Source organism: Artemia franciscana, chromosome 1, assembly GCF_032884065.1.
Source record: "Artemia franciscana chromosome 1, ASM3288406v1, whole genome shotgun sequence".
Classification (NCBI taxonomy): domain Eukaryota; kingdom Metazoa; phylum Arthropoda; class Branchiopoda; order Anostraca; family Artemiidae; genus Artemia; species Artemia franciscana.
This window is the reverse complement of record NC_088863.1, coordinates 58,562,126-58,587,231: the sequence shown is the minus strand read 5'-3', so window position 1 is coordinate 58,587,231 and position 25,106 is coordinate 58,562,126. Positions and strand designations below refer to the sequence as shown.

Here is a 25,106-nt window from a genome sequence, read left to right as displayed (position 1 = left end):
TAATGATTGCCCTTGAGCTTTGTTGATGGTAATTGCTAATGGAACATTCCCTGTGTCCCCGTCGTCATTTATATATCCCCCTGTGCCCCCCGGCGTCCCCGTTGTTGTTGTTTCCCTGTGTCCCTGATTGCTAATCGAACATTCCTTGTGTCCCGGTCACTTTCTCTTTGAGTGTCCCGGTCGTCATTTATATTCCCTATTGAGTCCCTGTGTTCCACCTGTATATATATATATATATATGTATATATATATATATATATATATATATATATATATATATATATATATATATATATATATATATATATATATATATCTATATATATAAAAATAAGTTGTCTGTGTGTGGATCTGTGGATGGATCAGGTGACGTCATGTTTCGGCTGACGTCATGAAATTAGTTGCCATCATTTTTGCTTTGAAGGTGACGTCATTCAAGTTATATAAGACATATGTTCGCCGTCATGTTTCGGCTGACGTCATGAAATTAGTTGCCATCATTTTTGCTTTGAAGGCGTGACGTCATTCAAGTTATATAAGACGTATGTTCGCGTAGAATTCTATTAATGCTTAAGTTTATAATGACTGATGAAGATGCTCAAAGAGTCTATGCCAAAAAACTTGCTGCTGATAGAGAAAGTCAGAAAAGAAAGCGTGCCGAGGAACTACCAGAGCAACGCGAAAGCAGACTTGCTGCTAAAAGAGAAAGTGAAAAAAGAAGGCGTGCCGAGGAACTACTAGAGCAACGCAGAAGCAGACTTGCTGCTAAAAGAGAAAGTGAAAAAAGAAGGCGTGCCGAGGAATCAAAAGACCAGCAGGGAAACAGGCTTGAGGCTGATAGAGAAAGAAAGAACAGAAAGCATGCCGAGGAACTACCAGAGCAACGCAGAAGCAGACTTGCTGCTAAAAGAGAAAGTGAAAAAAGAAGGCGTGCCGAGGAACTACTAGAGCAACGCAGAAGCAGACTTGCTGCTAAAAGAGAAAGTGAAAAAAGAAGGCGTGCCGAGGAATCAAAAGACCACCAGGGAACCAGGCTTGCTGCTGATAGAGAAAGTAAGAAAAGAAAGCGTGCCGAGGAATCAGAGCAATCTGAAAGTTATCGCCTGGCATTCAGGTACAACCCAGTCGATGATTATAGCTTGAGTAGATGTGTTCAAATCGGGACAATGTCTAAATTGCAAGGCCTTAATTAAATTGCAATTTGTCCCTATTGCAAGGCCTTGAAATTCAATGGTGAAACAATGGGAATGTGTTGCGCCTCAGGAAAAGTTAAACTTCCTCTATTGGCTGCACCACCAGAGCCATTGAAGACTTTCCTTACTGGAACTACGTCAGAATCTAAGCGTTTTTTGTCAAAAATCAGACAATACAACTCATGTTTCCAAATGACGTCGTTTGGAGCCCAAATCGAAAATCCAGATCAATTTATGTCTACTTTCAAAGTAAAAGGGCAAATTTATCATAAAGCAGGGTCCCTTCTACCATTCTCAGGCGAAAATCATAAATTTTTACAATTGTACTTCATCAGTGATAGAAATTCTGAATTGAATGCACGTTGCGAAATTTCTCCCAACGTTGAAAGGACAATCGTTTCCCAATTGCAACATCTTTTCCACGAAAATAATAGGTTAGTGCGTCTGTTCAAAACAGCCATCGATTTGATGCCTATACTCATAAAATTGTTATTTCCGCTGACAAAACGCCTCCTGGCCAACATGTGCGTAGATACAATGCTCCGACTATCGACGAAGTGGCAATCGTTATGGTCGGTGATCAGTTTTTACCTCGAGATATTATTCTACATAAGCGAAACGCTCAGTTGTTAAGAATTGCTGAAACTCATCGATGCTACGATGCCCTACAATATCCTATCATTTTTTGGGATGGAGCCGACGGCTATCACTTTAATATTAAATTGATGAATCCAGCCACTAACAAAGAAATGAATAAGAAATGCAGTGCAATGCATTATTATTCCTATAGACTAATGATTCGGCAGGATGAAGAAAATTATATTTTAAAATGCCGTGAATTGTTTCACCAATTTGTGGTGGATATGTATGCTAAAATTGAATCAGAACGTTTGCTATATATCCGCCTGAATCAGACCAAGCTCCGCTCTGAACAATACATTCATTTGCGAGATGCAGTTATAAATGACGGTACATTCCCATGATTCCAACAGATCTGCCTTTTCAATTTAAAAGATTGCAATTCCCAATTCGATTAGCATTTGCAATCACCATTAACAAAGCTCAAGGTCAATCATTAGAAAAATGTGGTATTGATCTTAATACTGATTGTTTTTCCCATGGACAATTGTACGTTGCATGTTCGAGGGTCGGTAAACCTGACAATCTATTTATATGCAGCGAGAATTGGACAGCGAAGAATGTTGTATATTCGCAAGTTTTACGCAGTTAATTTGTATTTCGGAACCAAATGAAGCGGTTAATTATCCATCTGAATTTTTAAATTCCATAGATCCTTCAGGGTGTCCACCACACCTGCTACAACTAAAAATAGGCGTACCAATAATACTTTTAAGAAATATCAACCCACCAAAGCTTTGCAATGGCACGCGACTTGCCGTAAAAAAAAACAATGGAAAAACTAATAGATGCCACAATCTTGACAGGGCCTTATGAGGGTGAGGCTGTTCTTATTCCTCGCATTCCCATGATTCCAACGGATCTGCTTTTTCAATTTAAAAGATTGCAATTCCCAATTCGATTAGCATTTGCAACCACCATCAACAAAGCTCAAGGGCAATCACTAGAAAAATGCGGTATAGATCTTAATACAGATTGCTTTACCAATGTACAATTGTATGTTGCATCTTTGAGGGTCGGTAAACCTGACAATCTATTTATACGCACAGACAATGGGACAGCGAAGACTGTTGTATATTCACAAGTTTTACGTAGTTAATTTGTACTGTATCTATCTATCTATCTATCTATATAAAAACGAGTTGTGTGTATGCATGTTTGTTTGTTTGTAAAAAGAGCGTTTGCATATGACGTCATTATTAGTACATACGGCTTTGTATATGGACAGACAATGGGAAAGCCAAGAATGTTGTATATTCGCAATTTTTACGTAGTTTGAAACACATATATAAATCTATCTATATTCACAGGTGGGACACAGGGACACAACTACAATGGCGCGTAACTAATATGGCGCGTAACGACTTACGCGCGCGGGGGGGCTTGGGGGGGGGGGAGGGTGGCGCAAAGCGCCCCCACCAACTAGGTGTTGGGGTGGCGCGAAGCGCCACCCCAACAGCTAGTATATATATATATATATATATATATATAATATATATATATATATATATATATATATATATATATATATATATATATATATATATATATATATATATATATATATATATATATATATATATATATATATATATATATATATATATATATATATATATATATATATATATATATATATATATATATATTTAACTACGTAAAACTTGCGAATATACAACATTCTTGGCTATCCCATTGTCTGTGCATATAAATAGATTGTCAGGTTTACCGACTCTTGAACATGCAACATATAATTTTCCATGAGTAAAACAATCTGTATTCAGATCTATACCTCATTATTCTAATGATTGCCCTTGAGCTTTGTTGATGGTGATTGCTAATCGAACATTCCCTGTGCCCCCGTCATCATTTATATATCCCCCTGTACCCCCCGGCGTCCCCGTTGTTGTTGTTTCCCTATGTCCCGGTCGTCATTTGTGTGTCCTGGTCGTCATTTATATTCCCTGTGTCCCGGTCGTCATTTGTCTCCCGGTGCTTTGTTGATGGTGATTGCTAATCGAACATTCCTTGTGTCCCGGTCCCTTTCTCTTTGACTTTCCCGGTCGTCAATTATATTCCCTATGTCCCGGTGTCCCGGTCGTCATTTGTGTCCCGATGTCCCGGTCTTTAATTTCGTCAGTCGACACACAAATATGACGTCACTCGACACACACACACACAGACAACTTATTTATATATATATATACTAGCTGTTGGGGTGGCGCTTCGCGCCATCCCAATACCTAGTTGGTGGGGCGCTTCACAACCCCCCCCCAAGCCCCCCCGCGCGCGTAAGTCGTTACGCGCCATATTAGTTACGTGCCATTGTAGTTGTGTCCCTGTGTCCCACCTGTGAATATAGATAGATTTATATATGTGTTTCAAACTACGTAAAAATTGCGAATATACAACATTCTTGGCTTTCCCACTACTGGGAGCTTTCCGTTTCCAATTGCCAGCAATTGATCTGAAAATGTTTGACCAGAGTCATCGTTTTGCAATCGGACACGCATATTTGTAGTTAATTTTAATATTTTTACGTGTGCCCATAAATTAGAAATTTTCAGGCAAGCATTCATTTCGTCTGCAGGAGTTAAACTACGTAAAAATTGCGAATATACAACATTCTTGGCTTTCCCATTGTCTGTGCATATACAAAGCCGTATGTACTAATAATGACGTCATATGCAAACGCTCTTTTTACAAACAAACAAACATGCATACACACAACTCGTTTTTATATAGATAGATAGATAGATAGTTACAATACAAATTAACTGCGTAAAACTTGCGAATATACAACATTCTTCGCTGTCCAATTGTCACTGCATATAAATAGATTATCAGGTTTACCGACCCTCGAACATGCAACATACAATTGTCCATGGGAAAAACAATCAGTATTAAGATCTATACCACATTTTTCTAATGATTGACCTTGAGCTTTGTTAATGGTGATTGCAAATGCTAATCGAATTGGGAATTGCAATCTTTTAAATTGAAAAGGCAGATCCGTTGGAATCATGGGAATGCGAGGAATAAGAACAGCCTCACCCTCAAAAGGCCCTGTCAAGATTGTGGCCTCTATTAGGTTTTCCATTGTTTTTTTTTTTACGGCAAGTCGCGTGCCATTGCAAAGCTTTGGTGGGTTGATATTTCTTAAAAGTATTATTGGTACGCCTATTTTTAGTTGTAGCACGTGTGGTGGAAACCCTGAAAGATCTATGGAATTTAAAAATTCAGATGGATAATTAACCGCTTCATTTGGTTCCAAAACTGTGTCGACTGACTTGTAAAGGACTGCCTGGTCTAGAATCTTGGTCAAAACAATATTGTTGATTTCGTGGATGTCTATATTTTTGGGTGCTAGAATCACTCTTTCACTTAGCCATTTATTATTTTTATAATTTTTTAGAATATTCGGAAATACTTTTTCAATCAATTCATTTTTGGACGTCACTAAATTACAGAAATCAGCAGGTAGTTGTATACGTCCTGAAATTGAGTCTACTGGGAGCTTTCCGTTTCCAATTGCCAGCAATTGATCTGAAAATGTTTGACCAGAGTCATCGTTTTGCAATCGGACACGCATATTTGTAGTTAATTTTAATATTTTTTAGTGTGCCCATAAATTAGAATTTTTCAGGCAAGCATTCATTTCGTCTGCAGGAGTTGATCTAGGTATTATAGGTAATGTTTGCCTGAAATCTCCCGCAAGCAATATTAATGTGCTGCCAAAGGGTTTCGACTTCCCTCTCAAATCTTTCAAGCATTGATCCAGAGCCTCGAGCGATTTTTTGTGGGCCATTGTGCACTCATCCCAAATAATAAGTTTGCATTGCTGCAATACTTTACCCATCCCAGATGATTTGGAAATATTGCACGTGGGAGTTTCTGTAGAATGCAAATTGAGAGGCAATTTCAAAGCGGAATGAGCAGTTCTTCCACCAGGCAGCAATGTTGCGGCTATTCCGGACGACGCAATTGCCAACGCTATATCATTTTTTGATCAAATTGATGCCAGAATCAGTTTTATCACAAACGTTTTACCAGTACCTCCTGGCGCATCCAAAAAGAAAATTTCTCCAACGTTGTTATCGACACAATGCATTATCGTATCATAAATGTCTTTTTGTTCCGACGTTAACTTGGAAATGTTATTTTGTACATACGACAATAGATCACTCGTACTGTAACTTTGTTCACGATCCAATTCTACACATGTCGAAACAGCAGCGATACGGTTAGGTGAAGGCATTCCCAAATCCTGAAGAGGTTTGTTTGCCATACGTACGCACAAATCTTCTATAATAACTAAAGTGTAGTTATAAATTTCTGATGTAAAATCAAAAGTCATATCTGACGTCTCTAACTGTTTTCGATGGAGTATATCTTCGGACATTTTTGACTTATATTTTTCCCATAACTCTGTAGGAACTGATGGAGAGCAAGTTGTTAAAATGATGCGAAACAATGCACGAATTTGACTTGGGGTTGACGTTTCGCACGCGTCATTGATGCAGTTATCCCAGTGTTGGTCATTCTTCAATAAATTCAGAGCTTAGCATGCACTACGGTAAGTGTCATGTATAGTACCGTTTACAGTTCTCAAATACTCAAAGGATGTCGGACCGGGTACATTCACCAAAAGCAGGCGTAGAAAGAAGCATTCATGTTGATTGGGGTGAACGGTGTAGAGTCTTCCTATCGTGGTATCTTTGAAGATGGTAGGTTGGCCGTCGACTGACTGGCTTCACTATGAAATACATATCGCCGAACTTTTGTTTTTTTAACTAAAATCTGGTAGGCATTGATGACCTTATCCAAGTCAAAATCCCAAACCCAATCATCATCGCTATCATTTTCAGTTTTGATATGTTTTGACTCTCGCTGTCCAGGTGGATCTTCATCTAACTGCGCAGTTTTGCGTTCTTTAGCCTCAAGCCTGTTTCCTTGCTGTTCTTTTGATTCCTCGGCACGCTTTCTTTTCTGACTTCCTCTATCAGCAGCAAGTTTTTTGGCATAGACTCTTTGAGCATCTTCATCGGCTTTTGCCATTGTAAGTTCATCAGTCATTGTAAACTTAAACATTAATAGATTTCTACGTTAACATATGTCTTAAATATCTTGAATGACGTCACCGTCAAAGCAAAAATGACGACAACTAATTTCATGACGTCAGTCAACACAGAAACATGACGTCACCTGATCCACAGACAGACACACAGACAGACAACTTATTTTTATATATATAGATAGATAGATATATATAGATATATATACCTTATATGCCCCAGGGCATATGTTACTTTGCCCTGAGGGCTGCAGGGGGGTATTATCCTCAAAGACATAATTTACGGTCCTTTCAATTACTTTGAACCAAATGGCTATCTCAAACTTTTGATTGGGTATGTTTGGAGAGATGGTGGGCGTGGGAGGGGGTTATTTTCCCTCTATTAAAAATTTAATAGTGACAATGCACTATTAAAAAGTGCACTGTCCCTTTTATTTTCCAATCGAATGAGCTCTTCGCAGTTTTTGCAACTACAAATGCCCATCTAAAAATTTTTAACAGACGCATTTCAGAAAAAACAAAAGTTGTTTTTGTGTTTTTTTTTTTTGGGGGGGGGGGGTATCCCCCTCCGATCACTCTGAATTTAAAAAATTCACTAGAACTTCAATTTCCAAATCCAACGAGCACCCTCCGAAGTTTATACGATCACCCATTCTACATATACCTTAAATGCACCCAGGGAATAACTTACAACACTTGCCCTAAAGTTTGTGGGGGGGGGGTGTCATCCATAAGACCTAATTTCCTGGCCTTTCAGTTACGTTGATCAAAATGGCTATCTCAAAATTTTTACTCGATGTGTTTGGGGAAATGGTGGGTGTAGGAGGGGGTTAGGTGCCCTCCAATCACTTTAGAGTATTATAAAGGGCACTGGCCCATTCAAATTCCAATCGAATGAACCGTTTTCAAAGTTCCTACGACAACAAAGTGGTCATCTCAAAATTTATATCAGATACATTTCGGGAAAATACAAGGTGGGGGGGGGGGTATTTACTCTCCGATCACTCTGAATCTTAAAAAGGGTAGTAGAACTTCTGATTACCAATCCAATGTCCCCCATTAAAAGTTTACACGATCACCCTTTCTATATATTCCTTAAATGCCTCCAGGTCATAACTTACAACACTTGCCCCTATGGCTGTGGGGGGGGGGGGTCGTCATCCTCAGAGGCGTAATTTCCAGACCTTTACATTATGCTGAACGAAATGGCCATCTCAAAATTTATATTAGATGTTTTTGTGAAAATGGTAGTCATGGGAGGCGGGTTAGTTGTCCTCCTATCACTTCCAAGGATTAAAACGGGCACTGGCTCTTTCTATTTCCAATCGAATGAGCTGTTTTTGGAGTTTCATCGACAACAATTGGCCATCTCGTGATTTTTATTAGATTCAATTCGGGAAAATACAAGGCGTGTGTGTGGGGAGCGGGGTAGGGGGAGGGTATCAACCCTCCGATCACGCTGAATCTTAAAAAAGGCACTGGAACTTCTGATTCCAAATCTAATGAACCCCCTCCAAAGTTTATACGACCCCCTTTCTACATATACCTTATATGCCCCAGGGAATAACTTACAACTCTTGCCCTAAGGGCTGTGGGGGGGGGGTTATCCTAAAATATATAATTTCCGGACCTTTCAATTACGTTGAACAAAATAGCTATCTCAAAACTTTTATTGGACGTGCTTGGGGAAACGGTGCAAGGGGATTAGCTCCAATCACTTTCGACTATAATAAAGGGCACCGGTCCATTCAATTTCCAATCGAACAATCTGCTTTCAAAGTTTCCACGACAACAAACGGCCATCTCAAAATTCCTATCAGATGCATTTCAAGAAAATAGGAGGTGTGTGTGTGTGTGAGGGGGTATCTACCCTCCGATCACTCTTTATCTTAAAGAGAGCACTAGGATTTCTGATTACCAATACAATGTTACCCCTCCAAAGTTTATACGATCACTCTATCTATACATACCTTATATGCCCCCAGGCAATAACTTACAACCCTTGCTCTGAGGGCTGCGGGTGATTGCCATCCTCAAAAATATATTTTCCGTACCTTTACATTACGTTGAACAAAATGACTATCTTTAAATTATTATCAGACGTGTTTGGGCAATGGTGGGAGTGGGAGGGGGATCAGTTGCCCTCCAATCACTTTCAACTATTAAAAAGGGCACTTGGTTCTTTCAATTTCCAATCGAATTAGCTGTTTTAGAGGTTTCTCTGACAGCAATGGCCATCTCAAAATTTCTATTAGATGCAATTCGGGAAAATACGAGGTGTGGAGGGGGGTATCCACCCTTTGATATCTTTTAATCTCAAAAAGGGCACAAAAACTCCTGAATACCAATTCAATGGGCCCCCTCCGAAGCTTATACGATCACTGTTTCTATATGTACCTTACATGCCTCCAGGATTGACATGCCAAAAAGCGGGGTAGGAAAGTAGCAATGCTACTTGGCAGTTTTCAAATTTGTTGACAGATTTTGTGTGAAATTATCATTTTTACATACAAAAATAATTTTTCCTCAAAGAAAAGCTGTCAAAACACAAGATTCACCTAACTTTACATATTTTTCTTTATTACTTTCCAAAGTTTTTGTCTCATTTATTTAATAAACATCAAAAACCAGACGTAGATCATAGAATTACTGACCTTTCTTCCTTTGCTAGTAAAAGCATAATATTTATAAGACTATGCCGTTTCATCAAAGATTCTATTGTGACTCCTGGAAAAGAATTTTATTTGAACATGTTTGCGCTCGACTGGCAGATCCATGGGGGCAGGAAGGGGCAGGGGGACCTCGGACCCCACTAAGATTTTCTCGGCATCCTCTTTCCCTGTTTTTTTCTTCTTTTCACTCTTTTTTAGAACAAATTTGCCAATTTGGTCAATTATTGGCGCCTTTGTCACATTGCTCCCTCCCCAAGATTTTGCTCATTGGCACCCATGTCACATTGGGCGTCCTCCAAGATTTTGCTCTAGATCTGCCCCTGTTGTGTTCAGTGTAATTCTGAGCATTGATGCAAAGAGGGTAATTTTAGACAGTCGGACCATGAGTTTCAATTTTTGTTTTCCTTTGCTATTTTGTTTAATTTTCAAAGGTCAGAAAATGTAAGAGATCAAAAAACTGTTCTAAAATGGAAGAGTGAAAGCATGGTACCTATGCAGGGGGGGGGGGAGGCGGATAAATTTGGAGATATTTTCATTACCAAAATATTCCTTTCAAAATAGCTCTTTCAAAACCATTGCTTTGCTCAGAAATTAAATGGACCCTTTAAGATGATACCTTTTTCTCTTATTTTCAGCAATTTAGTTCGACTCTTGTTTTCTTTTACTCTAGGTTTTGGTCTAAGTGTCTCAAAGTTTCTACGACAACAAATGGCCATTTCATAATTTTAAACAGGCACATTTTTGGGAAAATACGAGGTGTGTGTGTGTGGGGGGGGTATCCACAATGTGATCACTCTGAATCACAAAAAGGGCACTAACACTTTTGATTAGCAATTCAATGAGCCCCCTACAAAGTTTATACCATCAACCTTTCTATTTAAACATTAAATGCCACAAGGGCATAACTTACAATCCTTACCCTGAGGGCCATGGGGTTGTCATCCTCAGAGACATAATTTCCGGATATTTCAACTACGTTGAACACAATGGCTATTTCAAACTTTGACTGAATGTGTTTGGGGAAATGTTGGACACGTGGAGGGGGGGGATAATTGCCCTCCTGACACTTTTAACAATTAAAAGGGCACCAGCACTTTTAATTTACAATCAAAAGAGCCCTTTTCGAAGTTTCTACGACAAATCTTTCCATAAGAAGTGCCCAAGTCTAAATCAGAAAAAATAATAATACATTGGGCCCACATCGCTCTTTACTCAGGCACCGCTATTACACTACCTGTGATTAGGCAAACCTTCTAAGGCACATAACTTCTGATGCGTAACTGCTAGTTTAATGAATTTTGTATACTTAGAATCATCATAAAAATTCTTTAGATGTATATACTGTTATATTTTTTTTTTCTTTTTTACAGTTGATTACTGTTACTACGACTACCATAGCTACGGCTAAAGGTAGGAAGGTAAAAATTACAACAAATATTGAGGAGGAAGTTGAACTAAATCAGAACACACTGCATAAATGCAGGTTGTCAAAAGGATGTACCTACAATATCTTAGGAATAGCTAAGAGCATTAAGTTGAAACTTACAGGGCTTGTTTTTGGGGATTTTGAACTAACCAAAAGGTAATATTTGCTACTAATACTGCTTCTGCTACTATTCCTATTGATACCACTATTACTACTGCTACAACTACTAAAGCTAAGGGTATTAAGGTGAAAATTTCTGGGAATATTGAAAGAATATTGAACTAAATCAAAACACACTATGTGCCGGCAGGTTGTCAAAAGGATGTACCAGCAACGTCCCGGGAACTGTTTAGGTTATTAAGCCGAAACTTTTATCATATACCGAGGAGGATGAGAAAAAAAGAAAAATTGATGGTGTGTGCTTACTGCTAAAAATACTAATAATACTAATACAACTAATGCTACTACTGAAGCTAAAGGTATTAAGGTGAATCATAGAGGGAATGTTTAGGGGGATATTGAACTAAATCAAAACAAACTACGTGCATGTATATCTTCAAAAGCTTTTGGACGGCTTAGAGCATTAAGTTGAATTTTCAGGGTAGCTTCAGGGGGAATTTGAACTACGCAAAAGGCTTTATATGCATACTACTAATACTGTTGCTACTATTGAGGCTAATGGTGTTAAGATGAACCTTTCAGGGGATGCTCAGGTAGAGTTAATATAAAAACAAAACCCACTAAGTGCTTTCAGATTGTCAAAAGGGCATATAAGCAATATCGTAGAACCAGCCTAGAACAATAAGTTGAAACTTTCAGGGCATGTTTTACTAGCCAAAACGTATGAACTAACCACGAAGCGCATATTACCACTGTTGCTATAACAGGTATTACTACTGAGGCTAGGAGCAATAAGTTGAAACTTTCAGGGCATGTTTTACTAACCAAAACGTATGAACTAACCACGAAGTGCATATTACCACTGTTGCTATAACAGGTATTACTACTGAGGCTAGGAGCAATAAGTTGAAACTTTCAGGGCATGTTTTACTAACCAAAACGTATGAACTAACCACGAAGTGCATATTACCACTGTTGCTATAACAGCTATTACTACTGAGGCTAGGAGCATCAAGGTGGAACTTTCAGGGAATGTCAAGGGAAGTTCATACTAAATCAAAACACACTATGTGTATTCAGGTTGCCAAAAGATGGTTTGACAGTTCCTCAAGAACAGAATATTAGGTTGGAAACTTTAGGGCATAGGGGAAATAAGAGGAGCAGCAGCAGTAGCAGTCACAGTCGCCTGTAGCCATAGTTCTAAGTAATTGTGGTGACAGTTATATTTCCAAGTAGTCGCACTTGTAGTCCTAAGTAGCTCCTGACTCATGTAGCTGATGCAGTCAAAGTCACGTATACTGGCAATTGCAGTTACCATTAGTTGGGGTTGCAGTAGCAAGTTGTCAGAATCGCAATCATTCACAGTCACAACTGCTTGCAATTGTTATTAGTCACAAATACAAACAGTCAAAAGCAGTCACAGTTTGAAATAATCACAATAGCAGAGGTATTAACAGTAGAAGTAGTAGTTTTAGCAGTAATGTTCAAAATTCTTTGAAAAAGTATCTCAAATACATATCTCAAATAATTGGCGTAAGATGTAATTAGTATTTAAATACTCAAATATGTATTTCAAATGCTCAAATAAATGACTTGCAGAATCTAAGAGTAGGAGATCAAATGCAACTAAGATTGCTACAGCGTTTATCCATGGAAAATAAACAGATTGTTCTATTAACATTATAATTGAAGCAAAGGAGCATCCACAAGGCAGAAACGAGATTACAAAGCTAGATTAGTAAATACTTTTATTGGCCATTATCAGAAGAAACTTTTCGAACCCTTTGTCTTCCAGCTTATTTCTTTTGCAAGTGAGGATCAAACCGCCGACAGAGAAGAGACGCTAAACCTGTGCAGATGACCCAATGCATGCACTATATTTTCTAAGAGCCTTTAACACTGTTGAATATTGTGGGATAGAGATAGAATATTGTAGTCTATCACCAATGAACTGCAACAAAACTACTTTCAAAGGCTCTTGACTCTAGAGAATAAGAAAAATTCAGCATTGTTTCCAGCAGCTAGAGGGCATGGCGGGGTTCTATTGGTAGCTCTTTCTTGACCTATAACAAGTATCTTCATCTCCAGCAGTATTGCCTCCCTCAGAAGACTTTTCTCATAATCAGGTACCCACCCATCTTGCTTTGAAAGCTAGTTCAGTACCACTAGCAATGGCGAACTCTCTGAAGGTGTCATTATTAAGTCTGTGGAGAGAAGGCTTGGAAAACGTTTCTTGAGGCCAGCAAGGATTGCATCCATATGAGTATTTGCATGATTCAGAGAACGGCAAAGTTTCATGTAACCCATATTCTTTTTAGTCCTATCAGGACAGGCAATTTCATGCCTAAGAAACAATCCTTCTCACCTTAAAAGATGCCCAAAGCTTCTGCCTGAGGCTCAGTGATTTCGGCACATTTAGCCAACAGCTCAACTTCAGCACTAAGAAATCTTGGCACCTTTAGTTCATCATATGTATTCATCAGTTTATCTGTCTCCTCGATGGCTATGACTTGCTTTACAGCATTGTACATTGAATGCCATCATGTGTTATTGAGAACAAGAGCTAAGAGGTCAAAGGGCACTTGTGACAAGGTCAGAAAAGCTAAGAGCTCATATGGAATGAGCTCTAGCAAAATTCTAAGATTCAATAGATTGATTTAAAAGGAAAATCAGAGGGTTAATGCCAGTCAGGATTTAAAATAAGAGCCCTGAGACACAAGGTCCTTCTAAATATCAATATCCATTAAGATCCGATTACCCACTCGTAAGTTAAAAACGCCACATTTTTTCTAGTTTTTCCTCTCCTTTCAGCCCCCCAGATGGTCGAATCGGGGATAACGACTTTATCAAGTCAATTTGTGCATTTCCTAGACACGCCTACCAATTTTCATCGTCCTAGCACATCCATAAGCACCAAACTTGCCAAAGCACTGGACCCCCCTAACACCCCCGAAGAAAGCGGATCCAGGTCCGGTTACGTCAATCACGTATCTACAACATTTCCTTATTTTACCCACCAGGTTTCATCCCGATCTCTCCACTCTAAGCGTTTTCCGAGATTTGTGGTTCCCCCTCCAACTCAACCCAATATCACTAGATTTTATACATATTTAAAATGAGAGCTCTGAGACATGAGTTCCTTCTAAATATAAAATTTCAATAAGATCTGGTCCCCCGTTCTTACGTTAAAATACCTCAATTTTTTCGAATTAACTTCCCTCCCCCCCCCCCAACTCCCCCAAAGAGAATCGATCCGCTATAATTATGTCAATCACGTATCTAGAAATTGTGCTTATTCTTCCCATCAAGTTTCATCCCGATCTCTCCACTCTAAGCATTTTCCAAGATTTCTGGTTCCCAAGATTCTGTTTCCCCTCTCCAGCCCCCATGTCCCCGGATCCGATTCGAATTGAAAATGGAACATCCGAGACATAAGATCTTTCCATATAAGAATTTTGATTAAGATCCGATCACCCATTCGTAAGATAAAGATACCTCGATTTTTACGTTTCCCCCTCAAACTCCCCCAGCGTCACTGGATCTGGTCGGGATTTAAAGTGAGAGCTCTAAAGCACAAAATCCTTCTATGCATCAGATTACATTGAGATCTGATAACTCGTTCGAAAGTCACAAATACCTCATTTTTTCTAATTTTTCCGAATTACCCCCCCCCCCCAACTAGCCCAAAGAGAGTGGATCCGGTCCGCTTTTGTCAGTCACGTATCTTGGACTTGTGCTCATCCTTCCCACCAAGTTTCATCCTGATCTATCCACTCTAAGCCTTTTCCAAAATGTCCAGTCCTCCCCTCAACCCCTCCCAATGACACTGGATCCGGTTGGGATTTAAAATAAGAGATCTGAGTTACGGGATCCTTTTAAATATGACATTTCATTACGATCCGATCACTTCTTCGTAAGTTAAAAATACCTTATTTTTTCTAATTTTTCAGAATTAATCCTCCCCTCAACTCCCCCAAAAAGAGCGGATCCGTTCCGGTTATGTCAATTACGTTTCTAGGACTTGTGCTTAGTTTCTCCACCAAGTTTCATCACGATCAATCCACTCTAAGCGTTTTCCAAGATTTTAGGTTTCCCCCTCCAATCCCCCCCCAATGTCACAGGATGCGGTCGGGATTTAAAATAAGAGCTCTGCGACACGATATCCTTCGAAATATCAAATTTCATTAACATCCGATTACCCGTTTTTAAGTTAAAAATACCTCATTTTTCTAATTTTTCCAAATTAACTATTTCCCCACTCGGCCCAGATGGTCGAATCGGGGAAACGACTACTTCTAATTTAATCTGGTTTGGACCCTTATACACCTGCCAAATTTCATCGTCCTAGCTTATCTGGAAGTGCCTAAACTAGCAAAACTGGGACATACAGACCAACAGAAACAACTGAATTTGCGATTGCTATATGTCACTTGGTTAATACCAAATTCCATAAAAACAAGCTCCTTTCTTATTAGTTCTCATAACTTTCCTGATGCTTTTACACTCCAGCACGTTGTATTCCATAGTGCCTAACATTTTGTAAATGCTGCTCTACTAACCCATGTGTATGGTTCACTCATGAGAGCCTACTCAACATCTGTAGCTGCTACTAAGTTCAGCATGTGGCTACAGCAGCATTGATAGTGTGATAAATGCTATTCATCATCCATTTCAGTCTGATTAGTACTAATGGCTAGGATCTTCCTCACCAGCCCTATACTGACTGCTTCAGGAGTACCTTTTTCATCAGAACGTTGCTCAACAGTGACAATATGTTCTTCTTCAAAGTCAATTTCATAGACCTAACATGGAAATCATCACTTTCAATTACCCCAGGGCTGCATATTCTTTAAAAGCCTTTATAAAGTTGTTTCTGTGGTCTGTATGGTTTTACTTATTTTGTATATGGGAGATTGTAGTCTTTGCTGACACTGCTCAGCTGAAATGCATAAGTAGTGTAATCTTGAGGTCCAATAAATCTACAGCATGCTATATTTGCAGAACCTCTTAAAAGGTATGCTTTGAGCCAGTGATCTGTGACACTAAGGTAGTTCTTGTTGTTTGCATTCCAAAGATCAGCTATCATGCAAAAAAAAAATCCAACATTTTGAACTTGGCAAGCAGACTCTGCTTCATATTTTCAAATATGGAATCTATTCTTAATCTGAACATATTGTGTGACCTACGTACTCCATATGGTGGCAGACATACTACAAGAGCTGTGAAAGCTCTTCTTGCAATGGTAATCAGAGGCCTTTTTTTCAGCTATGTAATTGATTATTAGATTTTCCAGAGGAACATTCAGACATTACGATCCGTACTAAATGAAAAAGGTGGGTATGCTGTTGCAGCATGTTTTTGACACATTTTAGACCCCCTCCTCCCAGAAATGGACTAGTTGCACTACTGATCAGGAATACTTCTTGCACAGGTTTTCTGTGTACTAACAACTGATACTTTGAGTACAGACAACATGAGCTGCCATAGTGTCACAGCTCACTAATTCGAGGCAGATCCTTCAAAGGGTATAGTAGTCATAGCCTGACTCAGATTTGTAGGGATCCATTATTACATTGCATTTGCTTTTCTGCTGGATATTTAAAACAAAGAGTCCTATCTCCTGTACCCAAGGATAGCCAAAATTTTCTTCACATATCATTAGTGGAAATGCAAACCTTGTTGAATATGAATAGGTTAAGCAAATTCATAATCAACAAGACTGTAAACCTCATAAATTCAATCCAGTCTCAATCAAGTCAACTGAAAATTTGAAAATGTCAACTTTTCAAATACCAACCCAACTGCACCACCTACATATGTGGTTAAGCTACCATACCTATCACACATACACGCACAAAAATAAGTACAAGGTAACAGTGCTTCTAGAATATCTAATTTGTGGGAAAATTTATACTAGAAATAGAAAAACAATTTTAGAGCCTTAGCTAGACAATTGAAAAAAATTTTGGCACTTACTGTCTCTTTTCTAGAATTTCTCCAGAAAATCTATCTACCCAACAGTTTTCCATCCCATTTATCAGTTGAAAATCTGAAAACAGAAAAACAGGATAGAAGTACAAGTCTATACTCCCAGTTTTCCATTTCATTTTTCTTGAAAGTACATAGTCTTGATGTAAAAGCTTACTTATGGTTAAAAAGATACCTATATGAGAAATCAAACCAATTTAATCCAGAAGTTTTATTTCTGCTATGGTTGAGAGTAAAACATATAAAACAAAAGGGGGAAATACTTCATTAAAAATACCTTTCTTTGAAATTTAAGTAACGAAAACTATTACATTAAAGTTCTTCCAAAGAACCATTGAATTAGAGTAAAGGTGCAATATAGCTTCCCTGTTGTGTAGGGCGCAGAATCCCTACAAACAGAACAAAAGAAGCACAGTAAGAAGCAGTTTGTTTATATCTGCCTTCACTGGAAATGTATCTGTGCAACTTTACAACCCAAATAACTGAATAATATTAAGTAAAAAACAATGTTTTTACCAGAAAGTACTAATTTTCATATTTACTTTGAACTAGTGGGACTTTGTCAATAGTTCCAAGAGAAAGAATTATAAGATTGCTCTCTTTTCAGTCACTTACCCTACTTAGGCCTACCTTCATATGCAAGGGAAAAGAATTTGGTATTTTGAAATTTGTCATATTTTGAAAGGTACATACATATTTTCCAGAACACACTCAAGAAGTGAAGTTAGATTAATTATATTATACCTAAATATGATAAAAATAAAACACTTTAGTAACAAAATTGTTGAAACTACAATAAATAGTTATGGAAAGCAGGCCACCCAGAACAAAATATATCAAATTCGCAACCTAGCATATGTAACCTCCTCTATATATTAAATATTTAATTAAAATATACGTAAATTACAATTAAACATTATATATTTAATTAAAATGTACCTGCATTGTATTTTATTTCACAACAGAATAAACTAATTATAACCGTATGCAACCGAATTATAACCTTGCCAATTTCTTGCACCTACCCTACTAGAGACTACAAAGAACCTTGTTGAAACTCCAACAAAGAGTTGTGAAAAGCAGGCAAAATATATTTAGCAAAAATATATCTATGCTGAAAGAATTTTGGATTGCAAATACTACAAAAAATTATTTAAATACATATTTGAAATATACACAAAAACTGTAGTTAGATATGTATTTTGAAATAAATGAAGGTAATTAAGTATGTATTTCAAATACATATATTCCAATGCTTGAGTTGCCCTGAAAGGTTCAATTGTATGCTTTAACCTACTCCTTGGATATTGCTGGCATACCCTTTTGAAAACTTGCATGGATAGAGCATGTTTCGAGCATGCATAGTCACAGTCACAGTCTACATGCATTTGCATGTAGTCACAAATGCGAACAGTCAAAAGCAGTTACAGTTAGAAACAACCACAATAGCAGTAGTGACAATAGTATCAGTAGTAGTTTTAATGGTTTTACCTATTCCTCAGATATTTTTGATATGCCCTTTTGAAACTTGTATGTATAGAGCGTGTTTTGTGCATGCATAGTCAAAGTCACCAGCATTTGCAGTTGTGTATAGTCACGAATGCAGACGCAGTTTGAAATAGCCACAATAGCAGTAGGGCCAAGAGTATATATAGCAATTTTAGTAGCCCTGAAAGGTTCAATTTAATGCTTTTACCTATTCCCCAGATATTTTTGATATGCCCTTTTGAAACTTGTATGTATAGAGCGTGTTTTGTGCATGCATAGTCAAAGTCACCAGCATTTGCAGTTGTGTATAGTCGCGAATGTAGACGCAGTTTGAAATAGCCACAATAGAAGTAGGGCCAAGAGTATATATAGCAATTTTAGTAGCCCTGAAAGGTTCAATTTAATGCTTTTACCTATTCCCCAGATATTGTAGATATGCCCTTTTAAATACTTGCATGCATAGTGTGTTTTGAGCATGCACAGTCATAAGCATTTGTAGTTGTATGTAGTCACAAATACAAACAGACAATATCAGTAACAATTTGAAATAGCTACAATAGCAGTAGTGACAATATTATAGGTAGTACTTTTAGTAGCCCTGTAAGGTTCAATTGTATGCTTTTACCTATTCCTCAGATGTTGTTGAGATGCCCTTTTGGAAACTTGCATGCATAGAGTTTATTTTGAGTATGTGTAGTCACAGTAACAAGCATTTGCAGTTGTATGTAGTCACAACTGCAAACAGTCAAAAGCAGTCACAGTTTGAAATAGCCACAATAGCAGTAGTACCAATAGTATGAGCAGTAGTTTTAGGATCCCTGAAAGTTTCAATTAAGTGCTTTCAGCTGTTACCCAGATAGGGTTGATATTCGCTTTTGAAAACTTACATGCACAGAGTATATTTGACCTGTCCCAGTGTGTACTATTTTTCCTATCACATTATATACCAGATGACACCCATCAACAAAATCTATTTGTTTTTTTCTTCTTAATATCTTGCCACAAGATGGGCAGAAAACATCACCAGGTAATCTGGCTTTCATCTGGTACCACAAGCAATAGATCCCACTGAACAAAAAAAAAAAAAAAAAATATAAAAAAAAATCTAAAGGCAAAATATTTTTGGGGTGTATTTTGCAAACTTTGAGGTACGTTTACTCAAAAACAAAAATTACAAAATACCAAAATAATTAGTCTGGATGGTTGAATATCAAACTAACTATGCTACATGGCAGAAACACCTTGGCCAAGTATGTACTGCATCCTAGCATATAGCACCCTCTCCTATTGTAAAAAATAGGCACAAATTTCATGTAACACATAGGTATAAAGTCAAAATCTTGATTCTTACTGAGGAAAATCCAAAATGTTCAGAATATTCTTTTCTTAACCAATGAGAAAGAATATCCCAAATGAAAATGAACAGAAATTGATTCTAAAAACATTTTCTACAGAATTAAAAGCTTGCTCATAATCTATAAAACTGAAGACCAAAGGTGTTTTACAACAAAGGCACTTCTCAATTATTAACCTAAGAGTAAAGATTTGGTCTCAGTCTAAAAAGTATCAAATAATTTGCTACCTACAAAGACTAGACTAATGCCTTGATAATTACAACACTCACTCTTGTCACTTTTCTTATACAGTGGTTTAAGAGCCACCATATTTAATAAACTTATTTATCACACTATCAGTACCTGGAGCCTTTTTTTTTAATCCTTGTAGTACTGTTGCTAATTCTTCCTCACTAAGCAAATCTTCCTTCACATCCAAGGTATCACAAACTTTTTCATTTTCATCTATATCTCTTCCTGCAACTGTATCTTGGTTTAGCACATTCTCAAAATGTTCTACTCATCTCTCTTTAACTCTTTCCTTATCACTAATTGTGGCCACATTCCTATCTTTAACTGGGACGAGTCAGGATTGACTACTCCCTCTCAATGTATTAACATGCCAGTATAATATTTTACTATTATGCTATCTAGCTGCATCTTCCAGATCCTTGGCAATTTTATCCATTTGGCAACTTTCTCCACTTTCTTTACATTTCTTTTGTTTTCATATGATCTATCACTCAGATAATCTTTTTTACAAACCCCTTCTACTCTCTATCAATCATAAATCTTTTTCAGTAATATACCTAGATGCAGTCTTAACTTTCTTCCTTAAGAAACCATCACCAACTTCACAAATTGTTTTTCTAAAATCATTCCATCCATCTTCAGCATTGTCAAATTTTAAACTCTCAAGTTTAGAATTCAACTGTTCCTAGAAAGCTTCTCTCAAATTTTCATCCTGGAGTCTACCAACATCGTAACTCCCCAGGAGGCAGTTACCCTTTCAAAATTATAGCTTTAAATTAGCCTTAGACACTAGTAGATAATGATCTTTACTTTTGACATCAATAAAAGCACTCCTATATACACTAGTATATTGTATTGATCCTGCTAGTCTTTGGTTAACAACAACATAATCAATATGGTTTGCTGTCTTACCATCACATGAATACCATGTCAACATATGGGCCATTTTATGACCAAGCACCATATTGGTAATAACTAGGTTGCTATACCTACAAAATTGCAAAAGTCAGTAGCCATTACTGTTTTTTTTTTCTATCCCAAATTTACCTAGGCTAGGATACCAACTATCCCTATTTCTACCAACCAGGGAATTAAAAGCTCCTAGTAAAAAAACCACATTTCTAACTGGTACACTGCCTATTTGCTCCTTTAACTGTTAGTAAAATTCATTTGAGTCACTAATATCATTAGCAGTTGGTTCAAAGAGGGGCATATACTACTATAACTGATACTCACAAGTTTTTAGTCATAAAATGAGCAATTAGTATCCTATTATTAATACCTTCCCAGTCTAAACAAGACTTAGCATTTTCCTTATTCATCATGAGCCCTACTCCCTGCCTATGTAACCCATCCTTCCTGCCTGAGTAAACAAATTCTATGTCACCTAATTTCATGCTTTCTACCCCTTAGATATGAGTTTCTAAAACTCCTAATAAGTCCAGTTCAAACAAAATGAATTCATCAGTCGAAATGTTGAAACAATAGTCATTTTTTATAGAACAGAATATGATTTATTGGCTAAAATAGCACACAAGCTAGCATAAGCATGTCAGAACAATTACAATGATAAAACAGATGTTAAGAGATAAACATAATTGCAAAGATAAATCAATTATTAAAATGCAAAACAAAATAGTGAACAAAAGAGTTTTTGTACCTCATGGTCAACATTTGGGGATACAACTCAAGTTGGGAATTTGGAGCTCAAGCATTTAGTCTTGTATTAGGAAGGGTTGGGAAATTTTCTTTGAAAGTGGGAAGAAGACGTTGATGATAGTCATAACTAAGGCACTTGTGCCCAAAGTTCATGGCAAGGATGTGACATTGTGATTCCAAAGTAGTAAGTTGAAGTCTAGCCAAACCTTCATTGTAAGTAGTATAGGAAGTAGTTTTAATGTTGTAATATTCCAAGTTCCAATTTTCATGTTCTTGAAATCATTGAAATTATTTGGGACCAACATATATTCTCAAGTCTAAGCCAAAGTACTTAAGTTGGCTTCAAACCAGACAGCAAAAAGTCCCTAAGACCTTCAGTTTGGTTGGAGTCTTTGAGTAATCCTGAGCCCATCTTGGTCCCAACATGATTTTCAGCACTTGGTGATACTCTTCTATCAACAAGAGTCAAAATCCTGCACAGACAGTCCCAAGCCTATTACATCCAACTTGTTATATATTCATGCCTACAAATATTATGCTACAACAGGGAGGCAACCTATAATAGATAAATTAGCTAGGAAGAGGTTTTTCAGCCCAAAAACAACCATCAAAATAGACCAAGCCCAGAAGCAATATCCAATAATTAGAATCCCATTCAAATGCTGTGTTGCTTACTAGACTATAATTTCCTTGAGGGGTACCACTCCTCAAGTGGAAAAAGTTGACTGCAAGATCCCCAGTCTTGCAGGTACCCCAAAAGGGTTGAGGCAACCCTTTGCAGAGGCCATTGTTCATAGATCTTGGTCTCAAACCCTGCTGCAGTTGTCCTATAGAGGAACCTTCCACAATGGTGTTCAGCTACACAATGCAATTTAACCCAGACAAGGTCCTCCTTGGTCAGTACCTCCTATGGAGGTACTCAACATATTTGTAGGGTGTTCCCATATCTATTGTCCTCTGACAAAACCTAGCATGACTATTAGGTATTGTTTGTACTTTCAAAAGAGCTATTTATTTTAATTAAACAGCCTTTGTGATTCAGGGGCCATTCTTAATGAAGCATATCTAAATTCCAACTTTAGTGTAAAAAGCAATGGAAATACAGTAGTTTGTTATGCAATTTAATTTATAATTTATGTATATTTGTTACAAATAAAAACTTTTGTAGGTAAAATTGAAAGTTCTAGTGGCTTTTTTAAGTAACAAAAAAAAAAAAAATTAGAGGGCAACTAGGCCCCCTCCCCTGCCCCTTCTTTCTCAAAATGTCTGATCAAAACTCTGAGAAAACTATTTAGCCAAAAAAAGTAAAATTAATATGCAAATTTCATTTTAATTATTCATGTACAGTAAGCCAAAATGAAAACATGCATGAATTCAAAAATGTTAAGAAATTAAATAAATAAAAAAATAAGTATTTTTTAACTGAAAGAAAGGAGCAACATTAAAACCCCAAACAAACAAAAATTGTTCTGCATATGAAATTAACTATAGTAAAAAATGGTGTTTTGCTGTTAGCAAAGCATGTATTGACATGCACACTGACTTTTTATCCTGGAAAAGAGTAATTGCCTCTTCTTCAATCTTTAGCAAATCCCAAATTTTTATTTGAATATTCATGGCTGCAGTATTATACTATTAGCCACTTTCCATTATCACTGCATACTAAATGAGTTTTATGGTAACTATTTAATTTTCTTTGAAAAACTGTTTTATAGAATTTTTTTTTTAAAATTAATAATAGATGGAAAGAAGGTAAAATGAGTAGGCTACTAATGTAATGATATTGCATTATTATAAAGTAAGAAGTTCAATGTAGGCTACTAGGGTTTTATTCTAGTTAGAATGCCTATAGGCTATATTCTAGGGCTGTATACAGGAGCATCAGGGGGAGGGGTCTGTAGATGAATTGTCACAAACACAACTTCAACCATAAACAGAGCATAAGCTTAATAATCTATAAATCCAAGTAAGGTTTATATTAACATACTATTTAGGTAGCTAGAGATAAACTTACTTCAATAGTCACAATTGCATCCTGAATCAAATTTAATACTCATTTGTGTTGGAAATGAACCTTACACCACCCAATATGCATATCAAATCAGGTTAGCCTATATATTTGCATATTAGAGAGGTGGGGGGATAAAGTTCATTTTGGGTGTAAATGAATGCAAATTAAAATTCAGGGTGCAATTCTGACTTTAGAGGTAAGTTTGAACTTTACCCCCACCTTCACTGCCCTAATGTGCAAATATATACCCTGAATTAATATAGCCTACAGGCCTATAGGGGTAAAGTTCATCTCTAATGCAAATGCATGTTAAATATGGATTCAGGATACAATTCTGACTTTAGAGTTCAGTTTATTTCTTACCTACCTGAATATTCCATTAATATAAACCTTACCCAAAACTCCTCTTTTTTGTATGAGCATATGCTATTCAAGAGAAACACCATTTTGAAATTTTACCTGCCTATGTTTTACTATGGGGAGGAATGTGTAAAATGAAGTAGGGTAGCCTACTTTAAGGAATGGTAGCTTCTAAGTATGAACCATGAGCACTAGTCAACCAAAAAAACTTACCAACAATCAGGACTTCAGTGCTTTTAGCAAAACTAGGCCAAATCTCAAACAGCTTTCTAGTTCTAGTTTTTTAAATCTTCACTTTCCCAGGAAATCTAGCGTTGTCAAGTGTATTATTGAGCAGAAATTATGCGCCGTCTATTATGGAAACTTGGTAGTATAAGCCAAATAATTAATTCTGCAGGTGGTTATACATTGTTGCTTCGTACCGTCAGGGACTTGGCATGATGTACAAACAGAGGTTAACTAAAGCAGTCCACTAGTGAAAAGTAAGTTAGTCTTCTTACAGACAATATCCTTGTGCAAACCAGTGTAAAGATACAACGTCACGAGAAACCAATATGAAATCGACAAATTATTACGTTTATACAAATTATTGTGTTTGTTTGGAGCACCCTTACGTCATGATTGTCACTTTAGACACAATCCAGTAAACAACAGATTCTCGCCCATAATAGCCGAAAAATTAAAAATCAAGTTATGATGAATTTTCCTTTAAAACTGATTAAGGAATGACAATGATTATTTTGGTTAATCTTATGGATGAATTTTATTGGGAAATAAAATCTATGGAATCCCCCCCCACCCAAAAGTAGTGGTGTTTTCATCGAAATGAAACCTGTAACATAAGAATCTTTATAATCAGAATCCAAAATTAAGAAATCTAGAGTCTTCCA

At 37.1% G+C, this 25,106-nt stretch overlaps 1 protein-coding gene across 4 annotated transcripts in view; it reads right to left on the bottom strand.

Moving 5' to 3' along the window:
- LOC136031925 (zinc transporter ZIP13-like) overlaps nucleotides 1-24,562 on the bottom strand; it is a 59,336-nt gene extending 34,774 nt beyond the window's left edge. The window contains exons 1-3 of one of the 4 annotated variants that reach the window (XM_065711928.1): nucleotides 24,430-24,539; nucleotides 17,101-17,173; nucleotides 9,561-9,633 (exon numbers count right to left, since the gene is read on the bottom strand). The gene's annotated coding sequence lies outside the window, so the exon portion shown is untranslated. Of the gene's footprint in view, nucleotides 1-9,560; nucleotides 9,634-17,100; nucleotides 17,174-24,429 lie in introns of all 4 variants that reach the window. The other 3 variants (XM_065711935.1, XM_065711920.1, XM_065711944.1) reach the window with 3 other exon arrangements.
- Between the last annotated feature and the right edge of the window lie 544 nt (nucleotides 24,563-25,106).